This window comes from Neolamprologus multifasciatus, unplaced genomic scaffold, assembly GCF_963576455.1.
Source record: "Neolamprologus multifasciatus unplaced genomic scaffold, fNeoMul1.2 chr13_unloc_2, whole genome shotgun sequence".
Lineage (NCBI taxonomy): Eukaryota > Metazoa > Chordata > Actinopteri > Cichliformes > Cichlidae > Neolamprologus > Neolamprologus multifasciatus.
The window spans coordinates 290313-304269 of NW_028181975.1; the positions used below are offsets into that span (position 1 = coordinate 290313).

At 41.3% G+C, this 13957-nt stretch overlaps 1 long non-coding RNA gene across 1 annotated transcript in view; it reads left to right on the top strand.

Moving 5' to 3' along the window:
• LOC146490419 (uncharacterized) overlaps nucleotides 1-13127 on the top strand; it is a 185047-nt gene extending 171920 nt beyond the window's left edge. Inside the window, exons 2-3 of the long non-coding RNA XR_014872761.1 lie at nucleotides 11655-12834; nucleotides 13021-13127. This is a non-coding gene — a long non-coding RNA (uncharacterized LOC146490419). The remainder of the gene's footprint in view (nucleotides 1-11654; nucleotides 12835-13020) is intronic.
• Nucleotides 13128-13957: the final 830 nt, after the last annotated feature.

Below are 13957 nucleotides of genomic sequence, written 5' to 3' on the forward strand. Positions count from 1 at the left end.
CCACTCAAGTTCTGCAAGACGACTGGAACCTTACTCTTCGCTTTGTAAGGGATGTCTATCAAAGCAGTTTCAAGAAATAAACCACCAGGTAACTTGTCGTGTTCATTTGGTTCAAGGACAAAACTTACGTTACGAGTGTTCTTTCTCAGCCTAACATCGCCCATTAAACAGCACTTGTGGTTGGCAGGGATGGTGACTGGTACTTTCCCGTGCAACCTCACTGGGTGTATGTGGCAATCATCCATTTGTTTAGCCAAGTGCTGGAGAACCAGTGCTACATCTCTGGAACACAGTCTGTGAAGGAAATCTGGACCGTCACGTTCCGATAACTTATCATGGAGTCTTAACAGTGCATTGGTACCAATCAAAACTGGTATTCTGCTGTTAAAATGGCACTCAGGCACAACAAGAGCCAAAACAACCAACTCTTCCTCTTTGCCTGCAATATTTTGAGGAAAAGTGACATGGGTCTCAACATAACCAAGGTAGGGAACGTGCTGTCCACCTGCACCCTCAATCTCAAGCAATGCTTGAATGGGTTGAATAGGGAGATGTGCCAGTTTATCCTTGTGAAATGATTCAGAGATTGTAGTGACTTGTGAACCACTATCCATGATAGAGTTGCACTGCACACCTTCAACCAAAACAGAAGCTGAACAACGAGGACCTATCAGACCGGGTGGCAAGCGGGATTGGGAACCGAAATCTTGAACCATTGTCTGGGTCTTTATTTTGCTCTGAACACCAATTCTTTGGTCACTTGAGGCGGGACTAATGCTGGTCTCAGCTCCTGGACGTCCCACAGCAGGAGCCGCTACAAGTTTAAAGCAAAAGGCTCAGTAACCTGTTGAGCTTGGAACCTTCCTTGCTTTTCCTTTAATTCAGCATTCTTCTGATGGACTAGTGCCTGGTTGGGTTCATTTGGGCATCGAGTGGCAATGTGGTTGTCTTCACCACATCTAAAGCAGAACCATGCTTTTGGCATAGAGGGAACCTTAACTGGTCTCCTGTCACTGCTATTTCTTGCCGTAAGGAAGTCTTTGCCATCACTATTATTCTCTTTAGGACATTTTTGGTTCTGAGTGAGCTCTCTGAGTTGTTTAGACAACTCATCTATTTTACTTTCAAGTTTAACAGTTTCTTCTTGTCTCTGTTTTAACGCTGTACTAAGCTCACTGTCAAAAGGAGAATTCTTGGACCTTTGACTCAGTTTCTCTACCTGCTTTGAAAGCTCATCCACTCTCCTCTCAAGCTTAGATGCTTCGCTCTGTTTTGCAGTCTGTGTCGAAACGGGCTCATCATCATAGGAGGGTACATCAAAAATGGAGTGGGCATGTACAGCTGCTTTTGTAGCACCCAGATGTTTTTTCATCCTGTCTAGTTTTGCAGATCTACGACCTTCCTCGGTCCTCAACATAAGGAGTAGATCTGGGAATGTTGGTGGACTGTTCTTTTTGTTCTCTAGCTGGAGAGCTATAATGAGACTCTGGTCCCAGCAGCCTCTAATAAACTGTCTGAGTAGGTGTTCGCTTAAAGTTTCAACAGAGACTCCCCCTCTAGAAATAGCTCGAGTGAGGAGGCTATGGAGTCTGTTCAAATATGCTGAAGGCTTTTCTCCGCTATTCTGGTTGGAGCTGAGAAAGGTTGCAAATAACTCTTCTCCGTCCTCTACAACACTGAAAGCGGAATCGAGCTGCCTAATATAAGCCCTGGGTGGTGAGCTCACACCAAGCAACTTAACAACATCGGCTGCTGGACTTAGCAAACTTTCAAGTATTTTCCTAACCTTTTGCACATCACTAAGGGAGCAATCACTGATAAGAAGGTCCACTTGTGTGCGCCATGTTTCATAGTCTACCTCACCATTGGGCCTAGGAGCAGGGCCAGAAAAGGTACGCAGTCTGGTTTGTGTAGACCACGGGGCTGTTGAGTCATTTCTGATAACGTGCTCAACAACAACTTTTTGAATCTGAGGTGGGTTAAGGAGACTGTGGTCGATATTAACAGGGTTCACCATAGCACTAACAGGCGCATTGTGGGTCTGTGTGTAGTGATTAGGTTCATCATGATCACTAATTACAGTGTCATGCCGGGACGTGTCACCATCCTGAGCTGTGTGTGGCTGTGTGTCAGGAATCTCAGAGTTATGTCGAGCTTCTTTGACCTCACTCTGAATAACACTCAAGAAACCTGCTTTACCACTATCTCCAACAGCCTTCAGTTCTTCTAAGTATCTACGAGCTAAGTCCTTGCCTACCTCTTCCTGAGCAACATCTCGAATGGTTTTGACAGACCAACTGATAGCAGGATCCTTGGGGCTCGGCAAGTCGCCTAAGATCTGGGGGTTGATCTTGGAAATGGCTTGATCGGACAAATATTCTATCAGGACTCTACCCTCTGGCTGGTTTGATTCATCTGGAATTCGAACTATCCGAGAAACTTTACCATTTACTGAAAAAAAACTAGCAATGTCATCATCTGTGTAAATCCCTTCGATGCCAGTCACAAAAAGTGAGCACTGGCCATCTACATCAAAACGTCTGCAAAGATCCATGTCGAACTCAATAGGGTCAAGGAAAAATGAAAAGGTAGGTGTTGTGAGCTGGAAAGTCAAAGTGCTACTATTCACCAATCTCCTGGCTGGCTCGCCACTTGTAACGCAATCTGTACTTACGCCAAACCCTTAATGCGTGGAAATCAGGACTGTTGACCTTGGGCAGTTCACTAGGTGTCGGTGTCATCAATTTCAACCCGAAGTCTAACCCAAAACCACAGTTTCTCTAGAAATAGGTTACAAGAAATCAAATGTCTCCCAAATACCTGTATCCCATCAGAGACTAGTTTCGTAAAGGAGATTGGTAGTAGCTGCTCCACCACAGGAACAATAAGGCTTCCAGCACACAATGGACACCACACTCACTTAACATAAACACATTTATTAGACACAATTTTGAATAATAAACCTTTTTTGTAGTGTCTTTCCACTCAGTGTTCCAAAAAAATAAAATAAATAAATAACTCAAATATGTATCCTTCAAGGTCCTTTGGCCAAAAGAAAATCACCTGAGCTCAGGGAAAAGTAAAGTGCATCGTTGGGGCCCTTTGAATTGTTCCTACCGCTCTGTTGGAACGGTGTAGCATCCAATAATAGCATCCAGCAAGCAGAAACATCCACACGCAGCAACGACCATCTACGGTTCAGCAGAGTCATCGGATGAAGACTTCCACAAGGCAGTTCATCCCGTCGGATCCAGGGCACACAAACCAGCCTACACACAAGTGTGCAGAAGAATTAACTAAAATGTTCATAAGTATCAGTACCACTGACTCAGTGTCCATGTCACTAATGGCTTATTTAACAGTCTTACCATTATAATAATACAGGTTTGTCAAAATAAAAATATAACAGAACATAAATGCTGTTAACAATGCTTATTAATGCTGTTCTCTTAGGCATAACATAATAACACTGTAACTGACCTCGTGTCGGCCGCCATTTTAGGCCATTAGCCAGGCTCACTTAACGGCTAGCTTGCTAACAGTCAGCTAATAACACACATTATACAATATTTAGCCTCTTTCTTAACAAACATGACAGTGGTAGATTTGATACCTCGCTGCAACATAATAAGGCACAAAATATTTCATACAAACATGCGCTGCAAACTAACTCACCAGAGGGGTTCACATAATGGCGAATGGCTGTTGGATTCAGCTCAGCTTCACGTTCGTAACCGCTACAAGACTCCTTCTTCTAACAACATATTAAAACATTAGCTTCACATATAAACGTTTTTAAAACTATTCACAGCAACTCAAAGGTCTACTGTACCCGAATTTCTAGCTCGTAGAGGGCACAAGAGCAGCATGCGCCTCATCGGACGAACGGAAGGAAAAATACTCTGTAGCTGGACTAGAGAGTGGCTATGCGCACGGCACAGTGGTGCGTTCAGTGACTGCAAATAATCAGAAATCCCATACTCAAATAATGATCTGGGTTACACACGGGTGAGAGCTCAAGGGAGACTCACACCCCTGCAGCAGCTCTCTGCCTTTATTTATACACAGCATGAAACATACAAGAAAGGAAGTAACATTCTCTAGTCAAACAGGCAGGTGTGACTTCTCGGAACATATGTTCAAAAAAGGTCATGTTCTTAAAAGGTCGTTTCTTACTCTTGGGTGGCGGTTTCCTGTTAAAGTTAGATAATGTGAAATCAAACAAGTCTTTTTAAGGCAAGGTGCAGACAGTTAGTTGTGCAGCTGGTTGAGTGCAAACAGAAATATGAACACTTTTAGCTTTAGTATATCAGCAATAATGATTAATAAAATGTCTTAATAATAAAAATCTCCTGACAGACTGCAAGAGAAGTCTTGAGTTCATATAAAAGGAGACTCATGTTCAAGCATCTCTCATGGATTTGGAAACACAGACAACACAGGATATTCCAAAAGAGCTTCCGGACTCACTGGTAAGAAGAGCGTTCATTACAAGTCTGTATTATTGGTCCAACTCATGCAAGAACTTGACTCTTGAATTCAGTAAGTGCATCTGCTTGGACCAGTTGTACACAACAACTGCTACAAATTCTACCTGACCCTTCAAGTTAGGTCTATCAAATTGAGTTCTATGTTTCATATCAAGATCACTTTGAATGGAGACACTGATGGTGGTTGTATTCCTAAGTGCACCCACTCAAAGTGACCTTACATATGAGTTTTCAACAATTAGACACTTTGAAGCAAACTTTAGATTATATGTTTCACTTAAAGAACATCTCAAATAGACACGATCATCGACTGCTACAAATTCTACCTGACCCTCCATGTTACGTCTATCAAATTGAGTTCTATGTTTCATATCAAGATCACTTTGAATGGAGACACTGATGGTGGTTGTTTTCCTAAGTGCACTGACTCAAAGTGACCTTCCATATGAGTTTACAACAATTAGACACTTTGAAGCAAACTTTAGATATAACGTTTCACTTACAGAACATTTCAAGTAGAGACCCCTCAAATGGAAACACTTGTGGTTTTCCTCTTTACTAATTGCTCCAATTTTTGGAATTCTTTATTTTGAATAGTTCAGGGAATCGTTGATTTATGTGTTAATAACTGTGAATAAAAAAAGCACAAATCCTTCAACAGCTACTGGAGACAAAAGAGGAAACCAAAATACAAATGGACGCTACTACAGTCGTTAGCCAACCATTAGTCTCATGACTTAATGTCATTGACTTAAATGTGGGTTGGACTGAAAGAGGAGTCTTGAGTTCATATAAAAGGAGACTCATGTTCAAGCATCTCTCATGGATTTGGAAGCACAGACAACGCAGGATATTCCAAAAGAACTTCAGGACTCACTGGTAAGGAAGAGCGTTCATTACAAGTCTGTATTATTGGTTCGATTCATGTAAGAACAGTAAGATGTCATATAGGCATTCAGTATGATGTCATATAGGCATTCAGTATGATGTCATATAGGCATCCAGTATTGTAGCCGAGTGGTAAATTAATAATAATATTTTCCATTTCAGTTAACCAAATGTCCATTTAAGGTTCAAAAAGGGGTCTTAAAATGTTGTTTCTTTGTTTCCATGTATGGTAAGACAAGAATGTTATTGGGTAATTTAATGTTATTGCTTGTGCTATTTCTTTGGCTATCTGCATGTTGCGTGCACTTGAAGCTGTTAATTTTATAGGTTTGTGTAGTTGCATATTGTGGTCACTGGGGGGGGGGGGGGAGTTCTTAAGGGTTAACTGCAGTTTTCCAAAAAAAGACTTAACAAGAACTGCATCTCGGGACTTTTCTTCTTGTTGTGGATGTGGAACGGGAATGCTGTGAAGGAGTTAAATTGTTGGTAAGGAATTGTTAAATATGCACATAACTCATTGAAACATATTGGTATAATTGTAGTGCAGTGGCAAGACGTCAGTATTTTAACAAGATGATGTATTTCTGAAATGTATGATGCAAAGGACCTGTATGTGCAGCGTGGAGCGGCCATTTTCTCCATGCAAGGGATAAGTTGCGAGATCGTCTGTGTGCTCCAGTATCCGAGTGAGCTGAGATTTCTGTGGAATGTAAGTGTTTATAAAAATGTATGTAACACTTCCACAGTTTTTTAAAGGAGCCTTGTGTGATTTAGCTCTTTGTATTTTGTTCTGCACACAGAGGTCACTGCCGTATTTTTGTGTTTTGTATTTCATTTCCTTTATTCCTCGTATTGTATTGGCGCATCTTTGTTTAGTCGGTTATTCTGTTACTTTGCCACGTTACCTCTCGTGCTGTCGATGTTCAGTACAAGTCCATATGGCCGCTGTTTGACAAAAGTAAAGGTCAAAGGACATTTTTTTGTTTATTCAGTCGGCATTGACAATAAAACTGCACATTAAGAACCCCAGTAATTGTGTCCTGTGTGGCTAACCATTTCCCAGGCTACAGTATGATGTCATATAGGAATACAGTATGATGTCATTCATGGCAAAGAGCTTGATGTCATATAGGCATACAGTATGATGTCATGTATGACATGCAACTTTGATAGGTTTGTAGCTCAAACCTATTTGCTGGAACTTTCAAGACAATTTAACTACACAGCAAAGCAAGACACGAGTAGGCAAAGTTCTTCATGTTTCTCGTGCAAGGGAGAGAACTGGACAAACGCCGTTCCTTCGCTTGACCCCAGTCGCTCTCATCCGCTCCCTCGTAACACTGCTCTTTTATTGAGGTTACATGAATATACATAGGTTCATTAACATATGACGTATACATACAAACAAAGAGTACCTTGCCTGTGCGTTGTGTAAGTGTGTGTGTGTGTGTGTGTGTGGTCAGAGTGTGACCCATAAAGACTTCCCTAAACCTGCTGGTCTGGAAGTCCAGCAGTTCATCTAAACAAAAGGCACTTAGACTAAAACAGATATAGATACGTTCATCCTACCACAAAACAATAAGAGCAGGTACGACCTCTCCCATGCTCCCAGGATGTGGGTGTGAATGCCAGAACACTCTGGAATGCACACAAAGTCTTTGCAGACTCCCAAGGATCAACCCTCTACCAACATGACATTGACTATAAAACTCTAAGCATATATGAGTAGATATTTCTAAGCATAAATGACAATCAACAATATAACCCTGACAAGCTTCATGTCTTATAAGTCTTACAGATTGATGTCATTTGTGTCATACAGCTTGATCTCATGTATGCCCTCAGCTTGAAGTCCTGGATCGAGACAGCTTGATGTCATGTCTGCATACAGCTTCATTTCATGTATGGTATCCAGCTTGATGTTGTCATGGTCTGGGTGCGTACCTGTAGGTTTCCAACAGCTGTCCTCCTCCTTTGGGCGGAGATTGGTTGCTCCTCCCTGGCTGAGCACCTGTGGGCAATTATTCCAGCAGCATATAAGATCTGCGCACTCAATCAGTCATGGCCTGAGTATCAGGTTAGTCAGTGATGTTTTATTGCATTTTATTGCAGTAGGTACAAAAGACAATCTATGTCTCTTTGTCTTCACTGCAGGCACTTTATATATTATATATATATTTTTATAACGATGACCTGATGGAAGCAGTTGAAAATCATTAAAGAGAGGATGATCTGAACACAACAGGACAGAGGTTGCCTTCCTCAGCACCTGCCTGTTATAAAAGTCCACAAGCTGGACCTGAGACCTCCCTGAAATCTTGCCAGCCAATTTAACCAGGTTGTTAAGTCTGGTCTTATTATTCAGGGACATATTACCGTACCAAGCAATGATACAGAAAGTTAAAACAGATTCAATAAAACGTTTATAAAAAAGAGTCATCATTTTAGATGAAACATTAAAACCTCTCAACCTCCTTAAAAAGTGCAGTCTTTGTTGAACCTTTTTCACTGTAGCAGCAACATGTGACTCAAAGGACAGAGTCTTATCAAGAACAACCCCCAAATACTTATAACTGTCCACCAGTTCAATGGCTGCACCATTTACCACTGTTAGTGCAGGATGGGGGGATGTCTTCCTGAGGTCAATAACCATGTCCTTGGTTTTCAAGGTGTTAATCATTAAGAAGGACTGATCACACCATGAAAACAAACTCATCCACAACAGGCCCATGGGAATCCTCTTCACCATGAAGGAGGCTTACAATGACTGTGTCATCTGCATATATAATGAAATGCCTGTTGGCCTGTGTACTGCGACAGTCATCAGTGTACAAAATATACAGTAGAGGAGAGAGACAACAACCTTGTGGTGAGCCCAAGGGCGTAGATTTGGTTTTGGCATTGGTGGGGACGGATGATTCAACCACCAAACCCTGCCCTGTTTCTTGCTTTTTCCTTTTTGTCTTTGCTTCTTGATTTAAAAAAAGGAGAAATATACTTGCCTACATATGCTATTCTTCATGCTTTTAAACCATTTAAAATTACAATTCATAGTTTTACATTTGAATTATATAATGTTAAATTACTATTAAACAAATGACTGACTAAGTATTTTAGAGTTTAGTTCAACCATAATCCATATAAATCAGGTATCATACAAACATAGCTTCAAATACAGTCATGACAATAAAAGAATATGACTTTAAGGACTTAACAACATTACTTCAGTTATAGTACACCAACATCTCTGACACATTAGCACTAAGGGAACACTGAATGACCTGGTGGTTTTTGTCCATAAAACTACTCATCTAAGATGACCACAAAGTAAAAGATCTCTCAACAACATTATACAACATTTTAGCCACACTGTTGCCCCGATCAAATCAGTGAGCTGGGATGTTTTACTCTAAACATGAACTACTGTTACAGCTACAGACATTGACTACTGGTGTCCCACACAACAACTCAATGTCCACTATGTGAAGGAGCCAAACACATGCCTGCTCCTCTCGTTAACTGAGATAAACTGCTGGCATGTTTGTTTTACATCTATACTGTCCAGTCTCTCCTGGTGGACATACAGCAGCATTGTTTCATCTCATTTGAGTCATTGTTAACCTTACCCATGTTTTTAGTCTTCTGAGAGCACTGAAGCTTCTTTCAGCCTCAGTACATGCGTTTTATCCTCAGATTAAAATTATTATTATGTGCTTGATGTGTCTCACCTTTGGCCCTGGCTCCTCCCCTCTGAATGCACTAGGACATATTGCCACCTGATAAAATAACACATTGATTCGTGCCATATAAAAAGTGAGACATGTCAATTCAGATTCTTTGTCAAATATACACTAATGAAACAATTTACATCAGCAGCCTAACAACTGTCATGATAATAAATACTAGTTAATCTACAGCACCAAATCATCAGTCAGTCACCTGTGACCTCGCCTCTTCACCTCTGAGCTACAACATGGCAGAGCTGCCTCTGTCACCTGATCAACAACAGTGAGACATTCACATACATGCAGTCACACATGTGCTTCAAATACAGTCATGAACCAACAAGTCATCATCCAGTTTCACCTGTGATCTTGTGTCACCATTACTCTCTGAGCTTTGTGTTGGTTGGAATATTTGCAAAAATCATGACTACCTCGTGATATTTTGTCTCAAAAATTAACCCTATGAATATGTCAGCACCATCAGGATGAAATTATTGTGTCACCAACATTTTAACGATAGACATATAATTTTAACAGCCTCTGTAAACTAATATCCTGGCTTGCTCGAGGCTCTGTTTTCTCTGACAGTTTCAATCAAAATTAGAAATGCTGCTCTGAGACTGAGAGAACTAATAGTGCTGCCTGTTGTGCAGTTAGTTTCCAAAACACGTTATTCATGGTTACAATTTTAGACTGATGTGTGCCAAAGCCTAGCATAGCCTGTAACGTTATTGTGACACATTTTATGAGTGAACTTGGCTTTAAGTGACTTACAGGTTTCTTTGAAAACCACTTTCTTATATCCAGGTTCTTCCTCTTTCCTGCCGTCTTCCTCTCCTCCTCGCAGCAGGTTTGCCTGCTAAAACTAAACAGAGCTCCCTGAAAGGCTCAGCCAATCACGTTGGCCATATTTGTCACATGACGTAGGACTCCAGTAGAGAACGTAATTTAACTCTTTCTGCACCGCTGGGTGAATGAGACGTCGACAGATTTTTTTTTTTCTTTCTATCGGGTTTGTGATCAAAAATCAAGTGTATTCCTTGAATTATAATTATCATTAAATCTCAAATAAAATCTATTCAGCTCATTGGCTAACTGAGAGTCTGAACTACAACCAGGGAGACTCATCTTATTACAGTCACTGTAACAGTGACCAGTCATGTGTTTCATGCCTGCCCAGGCCACCCTTAAGTTATTGCTACCCATCTCCGCCTCTACCTTATCCTTGTATTTTATTTTGGCTTTTTTAATTTCTGATCTGATCTCCTTCCTAATTTCTCTGACTTTCAAGATATTCCCTTCAGTAAAAGTTTTTTTCCTTTCATGAATCAGCCCCATAAGAGCTTTGGAAGACCATGGTTTGTTATTAGGGAAAAAATGCACAACCTTTGAAGGGATAATCATGTCTCTGCAAAAGGAGATATAGCTGCAGACAACGTCAGTGAGTTCATTAATGTCTCTACATGATTCTATAAACACTGACCAGTCTGTACAGTCAAAGCAGCCCTGCAGGGTAAAGAGGCATCATCACTCCAAACCTTTATGCGGTGTTTCCTCACCTTCTCTCTTCTCAGCACAGTCTTGTAAACTCGCAGAAGATGCACCGTGATGTGATCCGAGGATCCGAGGGCGGGGCCAGCCACAGATGTATACGCACCTTTTATGGAACCGTAACATAGATCCAGAGTCTTATTGAAGCGTGTGGGACAGTTCACATACTGATAAAAACTGCTCAGTGTTTTCTTCAAGTCGCAGCGATTAAAGTCAACAAGAACAATATTAGGAGCCTCAGGAGAGAAAGATTGTAGTGAGTGGATGACGTTAGAGATGGTGTCAGTCGCATTCTTAGGATTCGCTTTAGGATGGATGTAAACGACGGTGACGTTGATCTGTGGGAATTCCCTCGGCAGATAAAACGGCCTCAAAGACACAGAGAGGAGCTCAATGTCAGGCAGACATAGTTGTCTACGAACGGTAACGTTTTTACACCATTTCTGATTTATATACAAACACACCCCTCCTCCTCGAGATTTCTGGGTTGCTCCGGGGTCTTGATCCAAACGTATGGGATACCCGAAGCCATTTAGTTCCAGAGAACAATCAGGGTCAGAATCCTTGAGCCAAGTCTCTGTGAATGCCATTAGACATGTATCCCTGTAGTCACGTAAGTGTGCGACATTCAAATGCAGTTCATCCATTTTACTCCTCTGAGACTGCACATTAGCCAGGATTATTGATGGTAAAGGAATACGATTGTATCGTATTTGCTTCTGCAATCGCTGACGTAGGCCTCCCTTCTTACCCCGCTTTCTTGCTTTGACTCTGTTAAAAACAAAAGTGCCCCTGTGGTTACTGGATAATCCAGAGATGGAAAACACTGGAGGGTGAAAAGAGTCCAGAGATGGGCCTTTCCACCGAAGATCCAGAAGAAACTCCCGTGAGTATGTAATTGTTTGAGAGTAGCAATGACTCCAAACAACCGTCAGGATTGCCAATAAATACAGTATGATGTCATATAAGCCTTACAGTATGATGTCATATATGCATACAGTATGATGTCATCCTGTGTCCTCTGACCTGTTTGCCACTGAAAGGCAGTGTTAGAGGGACACTTGGGCATTTATCGCAGCATATAATGTGTTTTCTGGATACACTGCTGCTTTTTCAGCGCCCAGAGATTGATGGCTGCGTGTCAGAGCTGGCTATGAATTTCAGAAGGATCAGGCCTTAACTTAACAAAAAAGTTATCAGTAGTTCTTTCCACCTTTTTACCCACAGCTACATCCACTTCTGTCGGGCCTAGGCTGCTCACTACGGCTGGGTATCATCACTGATTTCTGTAATCCATTCAATTCACGAGGTCCTGATTCCATTCAATTTGATTTTGCCTCAGACAGTCAGAAATATTATAATTCTGATGATTTATCAGCGCTGACACATGTGAGACTTCATCAGAGGTGTGAGCATCACAGCAGAGGCCTTTGTGTCAAAGTAACTGAGGATAAAACAGAAAAACATGAAGGAGATTTTCCCGCCCTGTTTTCTGTAGCAGATACACTTTAAAATATTCTGCAGTAGAACAAAAAGTGAAGAAAACATGAATCAACATCTGACCATTACCTGATGCTGCTGAAGTGAAGCAGAGCAAAGTTACAGAGGTTTGATTACAGACACAGCAAAAGTTTTGCAATTTGGCATCATTTTAAAAAGTTTCAATTTCTTCGTTATAAAACAGCAGAAATGATTCTTTTCAAGGTCATTTTCTGGTGGGAAAAACAGCGACCAACAGCACTGTATATGACTTGTGCATAATAAAGCGAATGAATAATGCAGGAAACAGAGATTTGAGATGGGAAACTGTTCTTGAAGTACACTGAGAGAGAGAGAGCTGTGCAGGCGGTGGAAGCAAAACAGCAAAAGTCAGAGGGGATTAATGACGAGATTTATCAAATGTGGAGCGTAGTTTGGATCTTCTTTTGCTGCTGCTTCAGTGAATTTTGGTTAGAGAGAGATAAAACCTGCAGCTCAGAATCGAGCGCAAAAAAGACGGAAACCGCCGACGCGGTCAGTGAGCTGTCGGCTTTCAGCCCCGACGGCGTGTCCGTGTACGGGCCGTCGGGTAAGAAAGCCGAGGAAGAGAAAGCTGATTGTGATGCTTCGGGTCTGTGTTTATGTCTTTGTGTGGAGTCCGTGTACCTGCTCTCATTTACTGGTTGGTGGTTGTTGAAATCGTTTTGTGAGCCTTAACCTGAGATTCTGGCGTTTCTGGCAAAATACATTTATATTTAAAAGTCGATTCAGGATTTAATGAATCAATATCGCTTCATTCAAGCTACTCGCCTCTCTCTATCCACCTGCACTTTCAAACGCACACACGAAGGACTACGGGAATATCTGGACCACGGCCATTCAGAGAGGTCCCGCCCCTGACTATCTCTGATTGGTTTAGACCACGATAGGGGCATAATGTGTGTCAGTTGTTGACCACACGGACACTTTCAGAGTTGCGGAGACTTTTTTTTAATGTACTGAACGGCTGGTCGCTGGTGCGATCTAGGATTTTATTAGTCACACCAGTGAGAAATTTGGCCGCAAATGTGACCAAATTGGTCAGACTCTAGAGCCCAGAGATCAGCTGCTGTCTGAACTGCACACTTACACTTGGGTTTTGTATTTTTTGGCTTTTTCTCTGCTCTTTTTTGAATTATAAATTCAAGAGGGTTTGGATTTCTGTCGATTTCCTGCAGGATTACAACTTCCAAGAGTTTCCATTTTATTTTTTTTTTGTTTTATTTTGAATTATAACTTTGAGAGGATTTGGATTTCAACTGAATCCCTGGAGTGTTGAAGTTGCAGGGATGCAAAACAGAGATAATATCAGCTTATCCTGCTCCTCGTATTTTTCTTCAAAGTCCTCTACAGAGAGACAAAACAAACACAGGAGTTGTGATTAAATGTATGTAGGAAAGCTGACTTTCCAAATGAAGATGAATTTAACAGGTAAAGGAGACTTTACTCACCTAGATATTTACGCACAGCCACAGCACGTGGTGTGGTAAAGGTCGGCCAAGATTTTGACCACATGTCAGAAACTGGATCAAAATTGGACTAAACTCACTTGAACTCTGACTTTGTCTGCACTTAGAACTATCACAAGACATTAAAACAAAACATCGGGCATTGATGACATCACAGGAATCTAACATTCTAATCTATGCAAACTGTCTCCATGGCTACATAATATCAAATTAAATCATAGCAAAGGAGTAAAAAGCAGGATCAGTCTTAGGGTGTATGTTACATGTTTGCCAGTTTGGATGAGTGAGTGCAATACTTCATCGGCCTGTGTTGTAG